Raw genomic sequence first — 13,038 nt, 5'->3', positions numbered from 1 at the left:
AAGAGGCAACCGACAGGATGGGAAAAAATATTTGCAAACTATACTACAGATAAAGGGTTGATAACCATAATCTACAAAGAAATCAAGAAACTCAACAACATCAAAAAAAACAAGCCACTTAAGAGATGGGCCAAAGACCTCAATAGACATCTTTCCAAAGAGGAAATCCAAATGGCCAACAGACACATGAAAAAATGTTAAAGATCACTAGGAATCAGAGAAATGCAAATCAAAACCACTATGAGGTTTCACCTCACCCGGGTTAGAATGGCTCACATTCAGAAATCTACCAACAATAGATGCTGGAGAGGATGTGGGGAAAAAGGGACACTAACCCACTGTTGGTGGGAATGCAAATTGGTAAAGCCACTATGGAAGTCAGTCTGGAGATTCCTCAGAAACCTGAATATAACCCTACCATTCAACCCAGCCATCCCACTCCTTGGAATTTACCCAAAGGAAATTAATTTGGCAAACAAAAAAGTCATCTGCACATTAATGTTTATTGCAGCTCAATTCACAATAGCTAAGACCTGGAGACAACCCAAATGCCCATCAACAGTAGACTGGATAAAGAAACTATGGGGCATGTACTCTACAGAATACTATACAGCAGTCAAAAACAATGAAACCCAGTCATTTGCAACAAGATGGAGTAATCTGGAAAACATCATGCTGAGTGAATTAAGCCACTCCCAAAGAGACAAATATCATTTGTTTTCCCTGATCGGTGACAACTAACTGAGCACCAAAGGGGTAACCCGTGGAAGTGAAATGGACACTATGAGAATCAGTGACTTGATCAGCTCTTGTGCTGACTGTTGATGTACAATGTAATACTTTATCCATTTTAGTTTTTTTTTTGTTGTTGTTCTAGTACTAGTGGTTGAACTCTGTAATTAACACACAATTATTCTTAGGTGTTTAAATCTTAACTGAAAAGTGATCCCAGTTAAATATAAGAATGAGAAAAAGAGAGGGAGGAGATGTACAATTGGGGACATGCTCAATCGGACTTGCCCCAAATGATGGAGTTAGAAACGTGCCAGGGGATTCCAGTACAATCCCATCAAGGTGGCATGTACCAATGCCATCTCACTAGTCCAAGTGATCAATTTCAGTTCACAATTGATCACACTGATAGATCTAAGAGTCAAAGGGATCACACAAACAAGACTAATGTCTGCTAATACTAAATGATAAAACCAAAAAGGGAGAGAAGGATCCAACATGGGAAGTGGGATACACAGCAGACTCATAGAATGGCAGATGTCCTAAACAACACTCTGGCCTCAGAATCAGCCCTTAAGGCATTCGGATCTGGCTGAAGAGCCTATGAGAGTAATTTAGGCATGGAAAGCCAAGACACTCTGGGGAAAAAAAAAAAAAGGCAATGACGACGACCTAAATGAAGGATCTCAGTGAGTGTGATCCCAGTGGAAAGAACGCAGCGATCAAGGTAGGAGGTATCTTTCTCTGAAAGGAGGAGAGAACTTTCACTTTGATTATGACCCTGTCGGAATACGATCGAAGTCGGCGAACCCTAAAGGCTTCCATAGCCTTGGCAACTCATGACTAGAGCCTAGGGAGATTACTGACGCCATAAACAAGAGTGTTAAATTGTTAAATCAACATCAAGAGTCACTGTGTACTTACGTCCCATGTGGGATCTGTCCTTAATGGGTTGTCCAATGTGAAGTAATGATATAGCTAGTACTGAAACAATATTTTTACATTTTGTGGTTATGTGTGGGTGCAAACTGATGAAATCTTTACATACAGGAGATAGATTCAGTATATACTAAGTAAAGATAATTGAAAATTTAAAAAAAAGAACCCTTGGTGTTAAATTGGAAATTACATAGAAAATCTTTTTTTTTAATATCATGTAGGATCTCTGTCATTAATGTGCTGTACACTGTTATTTAATGCTATAACTAGTACTCCAACAGTATTTTTTCACTTTGTGTTGCTATGTGAGGGCAAACTGTTGAAATCTTTATATATACTAAACTAATTTTCTGTATATAAAGAGAATTGAAAATGAATATTGATGTGAATGGAAGGGGAGAGCGAGTGAGAAAGGGGAGGGTTTTCATGTAGGAGGGAAATTAAGGGGGGGGGGAAGCCATTGTAATCCATAAGCTGTATTTTGGAAATTTATATTCATTAAATAAAAGATTAAAAAAAAGATTTTCAGCATTATGACTTTACAAACTGGTGATTCTGATTCACTTCATGTAGGTAGTGACCTGTACAACAGGTATGCTTAAACTTTTCCTTGGAATTTATTGTTCAATATCTTTGACAATTATTGCCCCGAGTCCATCCTGTCAAACTTTGAAAAACATGGCAGGAAACACTTTGTCTTCCCAAAAGTGTCAGTAAAAGACCCCACATTGATCCATCATGGGTTAGGTACTCACCCCTACATCAAGCATTTCAGTCAGGAGAATGAAGGATTGATTGATAGAGTCACTCCCCTCACTCATAAGAAGTATAGCGAAGTCTCAGTTCTACTTTAGTGTGAACTCAAATATGGGATTATTTTCTTAATGAAGAATTGGGAAAATGGGAACTGGATAGTGAGAAAAGCAAAAAATAAACCTCAAATTAATCAATTATGTTATATTATTTTTACTGCATGCTTTTATAGTGTTTTCTATTTTGTCTGCATTTTTTTGCTTATTATTTCAGTGCTCTTCATGGATGCATCCATTTTTCTTTTCAATTCTGAAGTACCTTCTAAATTTTCTTCCTTAGAAACCTCATTTTTGGATTTTTGCAATTACTGAGATAGAATTGCATAGGGAATTATATAATTAAATCTCATATCTTTGTTTACAGTAACTTTTTAACTCACACAAATACTGTTCTGTTTTCTCCAATGTCAAACTTGTTGCACAGGCTTGACAATGAGATAATTATTACCTCCATCATTTAATAATTTCCACAGGCATTCAAATTCAGTTAGACGAAAAAGTCTCTGCAGTATCAGAAACTACTCAAATATAATATTTTGCAGATGTAAAAATAATTGATTGCATATATTAATGAAAAGCAACTGAAATTATTAGAATTTATACAAGTATTTCATAAGAAATAAAAATAGGAAACATTTTCATAAATAAAAAGTCATCAAATTATATAAAATATTATACAGAATAACAAAAATCTTCATATTATAAAGTAAAACCGTAACATAGGGGCCTGATTGCTCAAATCCTGTACATGATAGAGGTCTCCAGAACTACTTGTCCAGTTCCTGGAGGGTATCCTTTGAACCCTTGGAATGTCTTTAAGATTGTCTTTGTGGGCCGGCGCCATGGCTCACTTGGTTAGTTCTCTGCCTGCAGTGCCGGCATCCCATGTGGGTGCTGGGTTCTAGTCCTGATTCCTCCTCTTCCAGTCCAGCTCTCTGCTGTGGCCCAGGAAGGCAGTGGAGGATGGCCTAGGTGCTTGGGCCCCGGCACCTGCATGGGAGACCAGGAGGAGGCACTTGCTCCTGGCTTCGGATCAGCGTAGCTCCGGCTATGGCCGCCATTTAGGGGGTGAACCAATGAAAGGAAGACCTTTTTCTCTGTCTCTCTCTCCCTCACTAACTCTGTCAAATAATAAAAAAATGTGATTGTCTTTGTTTGCTGGATGCCTTGGATTACACCAGATAGCTGACACTAACAATGTGCGTTATGGTGAATATGTTTCTGTATATCTGGTGCTTTGTAGTAGACTATCATTTTGACCTCTGTCTGTGCCAGGACTGAGTAGCAAAGGTCAGGGATACAAATGCTTCATGTTTACATAGCCAAGTTTAACAACACTGTGCATGTGCTGTATCACACACTGGTGTTGGAGGAATTAAACACTTTCCATGTAATTTCAAAGGAAAAAGATAACCAGAAGTTTCTGTATGGTTTATCCTGTACACTGGTGAATACACATTTTCCCTTTGCTGATTTTATTTTTTATCCTTCTGCTGAGATAACTCTTATCCTATCTAGATAAACTCTAGAGTGTGACTTTACACTCTAGGATTAGTAATTTTACTTAGTAATTAGTATTTCTGTGAATTCTTAGAATTCTTCTATTCTCAAGGTGGTCTTGGGAATTCCCTGTACAATTAGAACAAATGAAGTCCAAATGTGAACACATTTAACCTAATTGAAATAATATGAGAACTACTTAAAATCACCAGACTGTGGCCTAGAATACCGAACAATATCTGATGAAGTATTTTCGCCCCTAAGCTCCTGGCTTCAACATGCCATAGCATTCTTGAATAACACTGTAATTTTAAGGGATCAGGGCAGTAACAAACAACCTTTTGGTGTACAGCAAGGCAGCAGATTCCAGAGATTTTTCTAACAGAACTTGATGTATCAAGGAAACCAATACCAATCCATCCTTGGGTAGATGACTATGGCACTCTTTTTGAACTGCTCAACTAATATAGCTCCAGTGGAGCTGGATATGGAATTATCTTCACTTAAACCTCCTAAATCGAGATCTCAAGTGTAATTTCCTAAAGGAATAATGGAATGCAATTTTTCAATACAATGTCAAAATGAACCGATCTCCCATGTGTGCTATCACTTACGTTACTATCTTGTCACTCAGGAATTCTTACCTTACTCCTCAAGTTTGGAAGTTTCAGGAAAGTCGGTCTGACTTCATCACATCACTGAATGGAATTGTGTTTGTGCAGAAAGCATACCTTTGACAACCTTTAGTTGTTTCTGCATTGACAGATTTCCCTTTACATGTGTAGGAACAAGTTCAATGAGCATTTCTCAGGCTATTTGAATGGTATATAACATATTGATTAAGCACACAATCTACTGGATCCATAATGCCTGGGTCCTAATTCCAAATGCATTGATATATGTATAAATATGTTTCTTACTTCCTAAAAACCTTATTTTCCTCTTGGTTTTTTACTAATGAATCAATACAAGTAAAGCTCTCAGTATGAGCAAATAGTAATCATGCAATAAATCTTAAATATTATCATTAGCCAATCCTTATCTTAATCTCAGTAACACATTTTTAATGATTTTGCTCCCTTAGTTGCTGTAACACTTCTTTTAAATATCATTACACCTTTTAGCATCCCTGCTTTGATCTTATTTGCATGATTAATCTCCTGTACCAGGCCAGTAAAGGATTAAACATTCCATGCCTCAATCCCAGGATGTAAATTTCTCCTCTTTACAGTCTTCTTGGAAAGTCTGGTGAGCGCCTATGATTTCAACAGGCAATTTACATATGGATAACTCACCAAATACACCCTCCCGTAACAGACTTCTTTTTAAATTCCACATCTTGATATCCAATGGCTTTCTCGACAACTCTACCTAGTTGGATAAAAAGTATTTCAAAACTGTGTGTAGAAGACCAAAATTGAGATTTTTGTATATCTCAACCTTGTTTTTCCATACTCTTTACTCTTTCTGTGATTGGCAACCACCAAGCCATTTGGTTATGGAAGCCAAAACTTTGGAGTCAACATTCATACTTTTTGCTCACTTCATGAATCCAATCCAACACATAGTTCTATATGAATTCGCATATTTCCATGTACTATCATCTCAAATGAGAAGACACCAATAGTTAAGTATACAATATAAAACTTCACATCTTCTGATTTCCTAAGAATTACTAATCCTGATTGTGTTCGGTTTCTGGAACTCTAATACTACAAGACTATATTGAGCAATAATGTTAGTTTCTAAACAAAAATTCACAATTAAGACATTCTAGAAATTTTAATTTTATAAAAACTATACATTAGCTATTACAACATAATGAGATTACATGTCACTAAGAAATGATTTGGTTTTCACCAATGGACTACCAGTTACAACTAGATTTTTCTACTTCTTCACTCACTTCTTTTAATGCATGAGTACTCAAGTTAATTACTGACTTAACTTCATTTATATTTTTAGTATTTGTCAAAATGAGCATCAACTCATTTTATTTGTCAAATAAATAAATAAAAATCTTTAAAAAATTCATAATCCAATGTGAAACACCAAATTAGCTAAAGACTAAATAAATTCCTTAATCCAAGGTTAGCAGTGGAATTATGAAGACTCATTGATTTGTAGCTATACTGAGAAAAAAAACTGAAATAGATGAACTAAATTTAAAGTTGTGTTCAAATAACATTTTTTTTGACAGGCAGAGTGGACAGTGTGAGAGAGAGACTGAGAGAAAGTTCTTCCTTTTCCATTGGTTCACCCCCCAATGGCCGCTGCGGCCAGTGCGCTGCTGCCAGCGCGCTACGCTGATCTGAAGCCAGGAGCCAGGTGCTTCGTCCTGACCTGGCCATCCTTCACTGCACTCCCAGACTACAGCAGAGAGCTGGACTGGAAGAGGGGCAACCGGGACAGAATCCGGCAACCCGACTGGGACTAGAACCCGGTGTGCTGGAGTCGCAGGTGGAGAATTAGCCTATTGAGCCGCAGCGCCAGCCTAAATAATATTTTTTAATTATTATAACATAAAAGAAATCTTTTTACTATTTCACATCACATTTGCTATTCTAGCAGTCTAGAAGGTAAGAATTACATATGTCACTTAACTCATTTCAATAAAACTTTTTCAATAAAAGGACCAGGAAATACTAATTTGGCATTGAACATTATAGCACAAGATAGAAACGGCGCGCTGAATGAACTCTTTCCTTATCATTGGTTAAGATAACTTACCTACACCTTTCTGAACCTGATGACTTCAGATTTTAGAACCTTACACTGTCACTCTAATAATGAAGACACACTCTTATTGTTTATCTGGGAAGATGATGTTTTGTAATCTTTCTGAAACATAGTACCACTCCTACTAATGCCATTAAAAATACTTCATGGACTCCAAATTACTAAAAGAAAAAAATCTACAATTTATTGGGCAGTATTCAAGATATTTTACCATCTGGTCTCCAACTGTCTTTCCAAAAATTATCTTCCACTGTTTTTTCTCACACAGTCTATGTTTCAGCCAAATTAAATCACCAAGTTTTCCCTGAACATATACTGAGTCTTCACACCTCAGTGTCTTTTGTCTCAACTCTTCAGTGATGTTATCTCATCAATCTCAAATCTATACCATCTGCCAAGTTGTAGCTCAGATGTCAAATCAAACATGAAGTCACATCAGATTTCTGTACATGATAGCAATTTCTCCCTCCTCTAAAGTCCCATCAAACCCAGTAACGCTCCATTTAAATATTTAAATACCTATCTCATTATAATATGCATTAAAATTATTTGTGCAGATATCTCACCATTTAAAGTATTCTTGATTTCATTTTCCTTTGTTCCCTTTAATACTGTCTTAATTGAGTGAATAACTTTCTCACTTTTTCACAAGAAAAAGCAAGATTTAAATGAACTTCAAAGGGAAATATTCTTTCCACTTTTATAAGTGTGTTTCTTCGCTGAAAATAAAATAGTAACTGCTACATATCCAGAAATTGCCATGCATCAGTCTCAGAATAAACAGTTATGAGCCAAAAGTCAATCACCAAAACAAAAGCATTCTTAAAAGAACATTTAAAAGGATATAATCATAAAGATCTAAGTAATGGTAATATTGTACTTAGATTATTATCTGACTTCTAGCAAGTGCACTATTTCAGTGATTAGGCTATTTGGGGGAAAATACTCTATTGTTTAAGTTGCATAGTTTTTCCTGTGGAAAAAGGCCTAAGACATAAATGATGAATGAAAGATTTACCCAACAAGCAGTGATTCACTACCTTTTGCTATTCCTGCTGCCCAATTTGCTTCATAAAATCTGTTCTGAATGGTATGTAGTTTTTCCCCAATAAGATTATTTTCTCAATAACCAAGATGATACAAAAATTTGTAGTAAGAATAGAGAACAAGGGGCCAGTGCTGTGGCCTAGTGGGTAAAGCCGCTGCCTGTAGTGCCAACATCCTAAATGGGCTCCGGTAAAAGCCCCTGCTATTCCACTTCTGATCCAGCTCTTTGCTATGGCCTGGGAAAGCAGAAGATGGCCCAAGTCCTTGGGCCCCTGCACCCATGTGGGAGACCCAGAAGAAGCTCCTGGCTTCAGATCCACGCAGCTCTGACCTTTGCGGCCAATTGGGGATTGAACCAGCAGAAGGAAGACCTCTCGCTCCCTGCCTCTCCTCCTCTCTCTGTGTAATATTTTCAAATTAATAAATAAATCTTAAGAAGAAGAAAGAACAAAGCAAGCCTAACAGAATTTGGAAAATACGATTACTAAGAACCTTGGTTCACAGATACTAAAACTACTACCCAACACAAACAAAAGCATCATAATAGTATATCAAGAGAAAGAATGAGAAAATCTAAAAATTATTCCAGTAATGAATTCTACCACATATAAAATTTTAAGATATATATAAATCCCTTGGGGCTGCCGCTGTGGCTCACTTGGTTAATCCTCCGCCTGTGGTGCCAGCATCCCATATGGGTGCCAGGTTCTAGTCCCAGTTGCTCCTCTTCCAGTCCAGCTCTCTGCTGTGGCCCAGGAAGGCAGTGGAGGATGGCCCAAGTGCTTGGGTGCCTACACCCGCGTGGGAGACCAGAAAAAGCAGTTGGCTCCTGGCACAGCGTGCCGGCCGTAGAGGCCATTTGGGGGTGAACCAATTCTAATTCTGCGTAATAATAATAATAAAAAAGATACATATAAATCCCAATTCACTGGGTTAAAATATTATGTTAAGTAGTTCTAAATAGTGGAAGAAAGAATACTATCTACTCGTAAGATACCAAAATATATATTCTCAGTGACTTAGAGATAAATAACATCAAAATACAAATATGATTTATTATATTTCAGGATATTTGAGCAATAATTGGAAAACAAAATCAAATCAGAATACATCAAAATAAATTCTGTACCTCAAAAGTTCTAAGTTCATTTTGGATCTCAGAGAATTTCATTGTACAAATTACAAAAATAAAGACAAACACTGACTTAATCTGTGATCCAAAGCAAGCATGATAAAATCTATAGGAAGACAGCCTTTTAAAATAGATACTTAATCTTAAAACATCCTTCTAGTTAACACAGAATTTTAGATAAATTCAGAGGGGATGTTAGAGAGTTTCCTATCACTGCAAGAGCAACGACTATATAAGACTCTGCAAGAGCATAGAAAAAATATTTTCAGAAACATTAAAAGAGGGAAATATAAAAAGAGGTTTTCCCATTCTAGGAATGGAGACCTAGATATAGTATGAACGCAATTCAAAACATTTGTGGGAAAATGGAATTAACTTCACTTTGGTGCAAAAAAAAAAAATTGAAATTCATACATAGTGGGTTTTTCCGTCATGCACATTTCCATGAACTTTTTGAAGTACCATCACATGTCAGCTGCTGATTTAAGAAGGAGCTTTGTTTTGGAGAACTGCATATATTCTTTATATTTTTTTCAGGTTTATGAGAAAAGAATTATTACTTCAATTTTGCCAACAGAGTTTTTTGAATTTTCCTAAAACTTATTTGCTCAAGAGCTCATTAAGTCCCAATCCAAAATTTTTCAGCCTTTTACTACAATTGTAGGTAAGTATTATTACCACTATGCCAACAAGTATGAATGATTCGGTTGATACATAAACTGCAAAAATTTATAAAATAAAAAAACTAAAACTATGATTACAAAAGGTTGTACAAGTGTTTGTAATTAATCTTATACTGCATTCAAACTAAGCCAAAAAGATCTAGTTCCCAGCATGCATCCTTTCCAGAGAAATTAGCTAAATCTAATCAGATAAAGCATATGTCACACTGGTGATATGGTCCGCTTTTCTTTTATAGATGAGTTCAATTGTGTGTGTGTGTGTGTTTACATACTAGAAAAGTAATTACAAATTTAACAAATTCTACAAAACTCAATGAACCATCAAATTTCATTTTTTTCTCCTGAACACAGGAAAATTTCTACAAAAGATAAACACACTTTATTCATTTTTGAAAGAAATCTCAGTATTTTGGCAAAGAATCATGCAAGAATTTTTGTGTAGCAAATGGTAAAACTGAGAAGATAAATGTTTGTAGTCATTGCTTAGCAACAATCTAGGATGAATGCCCAGGAAATCACTGATAACTATTACAGACAGGTAAAATTTAGAAAGGATAAAAATATAATTGTTGAAACTTATGAAGGAAATTATGTTTTGTTTCTGAGCTTAGATAACACTTTTGGATTTTTGGGGGCCTTTATTACTAGATACGTTCCTATTCCAAGTCCTGTTTGTTTCTACTGATAATATTTCAGCAAATTTATTCAACTCACTTTACCACAACTAAGAAACTAGACTTATCCTCAAATGACTATCATCTTGCCTAAGTATCTAAGAATAATCAAATAAACTCAGAAATATCAGATACATATCAAATTTTTTAAAAAGCACAATCTAATGGTTCTATGTTTTCTTTCAGTTATTAAAATACTTTCCTAAACCTCATGTGATTTAATTCTAATGATAGAACCTGAGATTACACTTGCTTGTTTTCCTATTTTACATATATAGACATTAAAAAGTAAGTATGAGCCGGCGCCGCGGCTCAATAGGCTAATCCTCCGCCTTGTGGCGCCGGCACACCGGGTTCTAGTCCCGGTCGGGGCACCGATCCTGTCCCGGTTGCCCCTCTTCCAGGCCAGCTCTCTGCTGTGGCCAGGGAGTGCAGTGGAGGATGGCCCAGGTTCTTGGGCCCTGCACCCCATGGGAGACCAGGGTAAGAACCTGGCTCCTGCCATCGGAACAGCGCGGTGTGCCGGCCGCAGCGCGCCTACCACGGCGGCCATTGAGGGGTGAACCAACGGCAAAAAGGAAGACCTTTCTCTCTGTCTCTCTCTACTGTCCAATCTGCCTGTCAAAAATTAAAATAAATAAATAAATTAATTAAGTATGGATGGTAGACATATTGAATTAACACAAGGGAACTTTGTGTTATTTAACCATCTGAAAAATAATCCCAGTAAATATTTAAATAAAGTGATTTCCTCATTATAAATATGCTGTCTTTAGGCATAATTTACATACACCAAAACTCATCAATTTTAAGTATTCAATAAACTTGAATTTCTTCATCTTCTTCATCTTAATAAAGTGAACCAATGAAACATCTACAGTCAGCATTCATTGAAAAGCAAAAGAGTAAGTGATTTCCCAGGTGTTTGGGAACAATCTAGTTAGTTTGATACCTCCATTTCAATATTGACTATAAATGATAAGAACTAACACCCTTATTTTGTTCCCAAACTTGTGGGAGATCATTCAGTCTTTTACCTTTCAATGTAATACTTACTATAGATTTAATAAAAGCAAACATAGACAAATAAGATTATATCAAACTAAGAAGCTACTGTACACAAAATGAAACAATTAACAAAGTGAAAATACAACCAACAGAATGGAAGGAAATATCTGCAAACTATCCATCTGATAAAGAATTAATATCCAGAATTACCAAGGAGCTCATGAAACACATTATCAATAAAACAACTCAGTTAAGAAATGGGCAAAGGATATGAACAGACATTTTTCAAAGAAAGAAATACAAACAGCCAACAGACACACACAAAAAAGAATGCTCAAGATCTCCAGTCATTAGGAAAATGTATTGAAAACCACAACGAGGCATCATCTCACTAAAGTCAGAATGACTATTCTTCAAAAATCAAAAAATAACAAATGCTCATGAGTGAGGTTACAGAGAAAAGCTTACCGTAATACACTGTTGGTGGGAATGCAGATTCATAAGATCATTATGATTTTCTGAGATTCCTCAGAAAAACTAAAAATGAATCTAGCATATGACCCAGCTATCCCACTCCTGGGACTATACGCAAAGCAAGTGACATCAGCATATGAAAGACATCTGCATTCCCATGTTTACAGCAGTTAATTAACAACAGCAAAGATATGGACTCAACCTAGACGTCCACCAACTGATGAGTGGATAAAGAAAATGTGGTACGTATACACAATGGAATATTACTCAGCCATAACAAAAAAACAAAATCCTGACATTTGCAACAAACCAGATGGAACTAGAGATCATTACATTAGATGAAATAAGCCAGACATAGAAAGACAAATAACACATTTTCCTCTTATTTGTGGAAATTAGTATATGGAGAGTAAAAAAATTGGGTGGATATCATATCATTTGGTAATGGTTATAAACACTTTTTCTCTGACTTACACCATGTTCATGACATTTTACCCTTCTTTCCACAAGTTATGATCATTGTCATGAATCCCACATTTTATGATATTAGTATCTCTAGTTTCAAGAAAAAATGATATATATTATTTATAAAATGCTGTGACAAAATGTTAAAAATTGTTACATCTTAAAACTAGAAAGATGCCGGCACCGCGGCTCACTAGGCTAATCCTCCACCTTGCGGCGCCGGCACACCGGGTTCTAGTCCCGGTCAGGGCACCGATCCTGTCCCGGTTGCCCCTCTTCCAGGCCAGCTCTCTGCTGTGGAGTGCAGTGGAGGATGGCCCAAGTGCTTGGGCCCTGCACCCCATGGGAGACCAGGAGAAGCACCTGGCTCCTGCCATCGGATCGGCGTGGTGCGCCGGCCACAGCGCGCTACCGCGGCGGCCATTGGAGGGTGAACCAACGGCAAAAGGAAGACCTTTCTCTCTGTCTCTCTCTCACTGTCCACTCTGCCTGTCAAAAAAAAAAAAAAAACTAGAAAGATGACTTATAATCATTTTTTCAGAGATATTATAATATATATAGAAACACTGAAGGAATATACAAATTAATAAAAAAAGTGAACAAATTAGCATGCAAAAAAAAAAAAAATCAACTGGCCAGAGAATGACATTAACAAGAAGGAGAAACAGAACTTTCTAATACTAGCCCCCTGACAAATAGAAACTCAAGCAACTCTCCACACAGGTATCTTTATAAGAGCTGTGGAAATGAAGTAAGAGATTACAGCATCTGAGTGAAGCACAGTGGCTTCTCTCCATTCCCAGCCTCCAGCCAGCACAGCATGGAAAGAAACA

The 13,038-nt window shown here is 36.7% G+C and overlaps 1 long non-coding RNA gene across 1 annotated transcript in view; it reads right to left on the bottom strand.

The window, feature by feature from the left end:
* LOC133753648 (uncharacterized) overlaps positions 1 to 13,038 on the bottom strand; it is a 160,329-nt gene that overhangs the window by 2,907 nt on the left and 144,384 nt on the right. Inside the window, exon 4 of the long non-coding RNA XR_009865077.1 lies at positions 2,427 to 2,578. This is a non-coding gene — a long non-coding RNA (uncharacterized LOC133753648). The remainder of the gene's footprint in view (positions 1 to 2,426; positions 2,579 to 13,038) is intronic.

This window comes from Lepus europaeus, chromosome X (assembly GCF_033115175.1).
Source record: "Lepus europaeus isolate LE1 chromosome X, mLepTim1.pri, whole genome shotgun sequence".
NCBI classification, from domain to species: domain Eukaryota; kingdom Metazoa; phylum Chordata; class Mammalia; order Lagomorpha; family Leporidae; genus Lepus; species Lepus europaeus.
Note: the sequence above shows the minus strand (reverse complement) of the source record. Positions and strands in the feature narration are given on the sequence as shown.